Source organism: Meleagris gallopavo, chromosome 1, assembly GCF_000146605.3.
Source record: "Meleagris gallopavo isolate NT-WF06-2002-E0010 breed Aviagen turkey brand Nicholas breeding stock chromosome 1, Turkey_5.1, whole genome shotgun sequence".
Taxonomy (NCBI): Eukaryota; Metazoa; Chordata; class Aves; order Galliformes; family Phasianidae; genus Meleagris; species Meleagris gallopavo.
The window spans coordinates 43,656,930-43,662,358 of NC_015011.2; positions in this window are offsets into that span (position 1 = coordinate 43,656,930).

The following is a 5,429-nucleotide window of genomic DNA, read 5'->3' on the forward strand; positions in this document are numbered from 1 at the left end:
TCTCTCTTCCAGGAGCTGTCAGTTTAAAGTTATGAAGCAGGGCAAAGGAGAAAGGAAGTAGCAGTGCATTCAGAAGGCCCATTATAAAAATAAAATAACACCATATGCATCTGTACAAACTAAAATTTGAGCATCATTTTAGTTCTTTTCTTCATAACTAATATAAAAGAACGATCTGTGTTTTGTGGTTCTTAGGGGTTTATAGCAAATTATAGTGGCATAATTTATTAGATTACAGATCAGCCTATATTCACATCTAATATAAGCACTAACTTTTTTTTTTTTTTTTAATTAGTCAATAGTGGGATTTAAAGCAGGAAATGGTGATGGCCTGTGTTATGGTAACACCTCAGTGTTTCTCATGCTGCCAGGGTGCTGTCAGACACAGTGCTAACTCAGAAGCAGGGGCACGCTCCAGGCTCAGCTCAGGCTCAAACCTTGGCTTGAGAAGGGCTTTGAGCACTCAAGTGCTCAGCATGCTGAGGACCAGCCGGGGCTGCTGCCTCGTTAGCTTCCCACTTAGGTCTGAAGAGATGCCTGGTGCTGCAGACAGTGTACTGTAACATCCAAGCAAGGAGAAGGGAGGTGTTTCAAAATAAGGAGGAAGGTCCTAAGGCCTTTTCTACACGTCACAGCTGCCCCCACCAGCTCAGGCTGCCCAGGTCCTCATCCAACCTGGCCTTGAGCACTTCCAGGGATGAGGCACCCACAGCTTCTCCAGGTGAAATTTTCCAGTGCCTCACCACCCTCTGAGTGAAAAATTTCCCCCTAATACCTAATTTTTAAAGCTGCTTTACTACTGAACTGCTTGTTCCATGGACCTGCAGCCACAGCTTCTTCTGATTTATACTGGTTATCTGGTGCTGTCTGCATAGGCGCTTGGTGATAAGTGGCGCACAAGTAGTTTAACAAGTGGTCTTGTTTTGTCATTTGAAATATTCCATTTTTCTGTAATATTCTGTAATACTCTCTTGTTATTTGCACATCTCAAGCTATGCAAAGCAACCTGAATGAGTTGTCTGTTCAAAACTGTACCTTCCTTTGCACAATTTCCAGGAAGCAGTCACTCAGAATAAAGAGATAGAACTATAAAGTATGTATTTATTAAGAGTACCCTTTTTTTCCTAGAAATCTGAAAGGCATGTGATGTTAATCCAACAGCTGCTTCTGTTCCTGCCTCAGTAAATGTTTTCAAATATACTTACCAGGAATTTGGTTATTACTGTAAAATGTAGCATTGTTTCTCATTCACAAAATAAAGGATTGGCTTACCTTTGTTAGCCTATATGCTAGCAAAATTGTAGTATAACTTCTAACTCACTGTGAATTTAACTGTTACGTGCTCAGGGTCATGCTTTTCAGATGGCTACTTGGTTGGTTTTGCTGCTCCTTCTGATTTGACTAATAATTCTACATATACAAAGCCAAATCCTGTGACTGTTCACATACATTTGCCCCCACTGAGGGCAATCCTTAATTCATAACTACCCGACATTATGCTGATAGCGTTGGCCGAGGCAGATCCACAGCTTCTCATGTTAAGAGTAAGTCAGAACACAATTGCTGTATTTTAAATAGAAACTTTATAAATTGTGTCTTTCCTCTCGCTACATAAGAGAGAAATACTACGATATATTCTTTCCAGCTTCTGTACCAAAGAGCATGGCAACTTCTAACAGCTCCGTAACAGATGCCTTGTGCATTCCTTAGTCATCATAAAGCAAATCATCCATCCAAAAACATATGCTCGTTCACCTATGAACTCCAGATCAAGTGGCCATCGGCAGACAGTAGGGTAAGCTATGTAGTCCCATGAGTGCCAGCCAGACCGACTGAACAAATGAAGTGTACATAAACAGCAAACATCCATCATCATAGATCATCCTCAAACTCCCCTTTCAAACACAGACATCCCCTCACATCTAATGCTTCTCAGACAACCTGTGACATCTGTGGCCTGAATTCTGCAAATGACTAGACTGGGTAGGAAACGTGCTCTGTAAACATGTTGTTCATTATAACTATTTTACCTACTGCCAGATGGATTGATTTGAAATGGTTTATTGCTTACTCATCCTTTTGCGTACTTGAATTAAATGAGTTAGCCTAACAGCTAGGAATTGAGTGCTTCAGTCAGGCAGAAAATTTGAAACTGCCCTTCCTTTTCTTTCTTCATTGAAATTGTGGGAGAGTAGAATATTGTACATGGGAACATTTTTATTTGAGCTGTTGTAAGACAAAAGAGATCAGCTTCATAAAATAAGCATTGCATTTAAAATAGGACTTGTACATCCAACCTTTTCATAGGACGAACACATATAAAATATTATACCCTAATAATTGGTTACAGTATTGTTATTTTGATATGTTTTTAACAACATATAAATAGACAGGTCTAGATATATAAGGAATGTAAGCAAGTTGATATTAAAAAGATAACTTCTCCCAAAACAGAAAAGATAAAGGAGTTATAATGAACGTATACGTGCTCCTTGTCACTATTTCAATATCATCAGTCCTGAGGTGAAAATTATTACACTGATAGCATTACTACCAGTATCTAGCATTTATTATTAAAGCAAATACAGGCCAGTCTAACCATGTAAGCCAATATTTTGAAGCACTTGAGTGTCTTGAGGGCTAAAAATGTATTGAAATAAGCAAAATATTCCAGTCAGGCTGAACAGACCAGAATTAATAGAAATACTTTGTGTTGTGGCTAAGGAAACAAGCTCAGCCAGAACTGATGCTTTTCTCCAGTACTTACATAGCAAGATGGCAGGTAGCTTTCCTGCTCTTTATGAAACTATCTAAGTGTGATTTAGCTGAACCCAGCACATCGAGCTGCATTCAATAGCTGCCATTCTGCTTTAAGCCTGTAGACTTTCTGAAAGATACAAAAATATTTTTGCACTGGGCTTCACCTTCTCTATAGATAAAATACTTCTCCCCCAGCTGCTGTAAAAATAAGCCCAGCCTTTGCCAGGGCTTGCTAATTCAGATACGGTGCTTCTGCAAGGAAATATTTTGCATCTCTTGACTGACACTGACATTTCAGAGTGCCTGCCCTCTGGAGGGCTATCTGGGCTGTAGATGATTTATCAAAGTGGGTTTTGACTTCAGTTTTGCATTCTGCCTCTGCTGACAGAATTCTGAATTTTATTTAAATGATCAAATATTGGTTCTGACTCGGGGAAGTATGTAACAGTATATCTTAGTCTCTTAAACCTTGCTTAAAGTGCTTTAAGTTTAGTACTTGTTGAAAAGATTTCTTGAACTTATAGAGCACTAGACTGTCTTGAAATTATGCTACCTTAACATTGCTTTCCACTGCCTATGTAAAAGAAATGTAGGTTTAGAAATATTCCTGCACTTCCTTCCTTCACAGTCCACTGCTAATACCTTCTCTGCATGGAGGATGATGCTGAGGAGAAGACCCCTTGTTGGGAATTATCAGAAATGGCCTAGTGCTGAACATCCACACAAAACTGTAAATGTGGGATAACTTGGTATACGTAAAGCACCACGGGCCACTTCAGAGTTCTAACAATGACCTACTTTTATTAGCAGCAAGGATTTGAAAACGTAATCAGCTAGACCAAATGGAGATGTATGTATCTGCCTTTAACAGTTTGTATATTTCTTGGTGGGTATTCACACGACAGATGCTAAGAGTCTAGCTCAGCTGTTGGGAAGTTGTTTACTTCCTGATCCAGGTTTATAAATATCTGAGGTGTGGCGGCCATAGCGGTGAGGCCAGTCTCTTTTCAGTGGTACGTGGAGACAGGACGAGGGGAAACGGACATAAGCTGCAGCATAGGAAGTTTCGCACGAATGTGCGTAAGAACTTCTCCACGGTGAGGGTGATGGAGCACTGGAACAGGCTGCCCAGGGAGGTTGTGGAGTCTCCTTCTCTGGAGATATTCAAGTCTCGCCTGGACGCCTACCTGTGTGACCTGGTGTAGGGAACCTGCTTTGGCAGGGGGGTTGGTCTCGATGATCTCTAGAGGTCCCTTCCAACCCCTACAATTCTGTGATTCTGTGATTCTGTGATTCTGTCTTGCTCATAAGGAGACTTTTTATATGGCAAAAACATATAGAGATACCATAGGCAGTGCTAATATCCCCGTTACCATATAGAGGTAACGTAGGTGGTGCAAATACTGCCTTCACTCAGCCCATCACCCCAAGCCAATAATTGTAGCCAGTTTCTTTCTTGCTGAACAGAGAACACTTTAAACAATTGGAATAATGAGAGAATAAATGACAAATTTGACAAAGAAAATGTAACATTTTCCAGAGCCATTTGGACATCCAATCAAGCCCCTTAATTACCAGGTACAAATAAAGCTATCAGGCATCTACTTGACTGTTTTTTTAAGTGATTTTTAGCTCACAGCGTGGAATAAAAAGTATAACTTAGTGTGCAGTGTCAGATCAAACGGTTTGTCTGCTGTAGATTAGAATGAAATAATATATTAAATCTCAGGATAACATCTGGTTTTTCAATTCAAAAATGGAATCTCTCAGGCTTGGAAAGATTTTACTGAGAAAATTTCTATTTAAAGCTGAGCAACATAAACTGACTTATTGAAGACCACAAGAACTACTGAACTCAGAAACAAGACATGGAAAAGCTGACTTTTATTAGCTGGCATTTTCCTATCTGTTAACTCAACATAGTATGCTGCAAGTGGAATTTGGGCTGTGCAGAGCAACGTGGAAAGCCGTGGATGGCTGCACTGAATTAGCTGAAGAAGGCAAGTATGTATGGTGGGTTTTATGAAATAGGAAACATTAGATGTAATCATGCAAAAATCATTTCTCATACAGAAGATGTTTGCGTATGTTCTGACTGTTGACTGGTAAAGCAAACACTAGAACTACAAGTTCAGTATGTAATGTATCCTGATGTAGGACTTTTTGTTCGCCTGCTTTTAGCAATTGCTATACCTAGTAGACTACATGTTCTTATTTTGAAAATATTTAAATAGATCTTCTGTGGCGGCACATATTAAATCAATTTGGCTCTAGTAGATTGGCAGTAGAAGGGAAGGGAAAGAACATGTGTCTACTGCAGTGTCATTCAGTCAAGCCATAAAAGGTCACTCTTTCTAAATAGAAAAAAAAAAAAAATCCATTGGCAGCATGGATAACTGGTAATGGTGGGGTAACCTTTGACTTCATTATTGGGTTTATTATTTTCCAAAGGTCCAGCTGATTAATGTAGGTAAACACAAACACTATCGCACAATTGCTGTAGAATGGAATGAGCCTGTGCCCCACGGCCTCATGTGGCCACCAAAACAGCTTTGTTTTTTCACCCTACATGACCCCATTGCATGCCATGTTTTCCTGAGCTCCCTTAATATCTTAGGGCTGCTGGTTGCTGTCCCATTGGTCCCATTGCATGCAGACTGTGCAGGCCG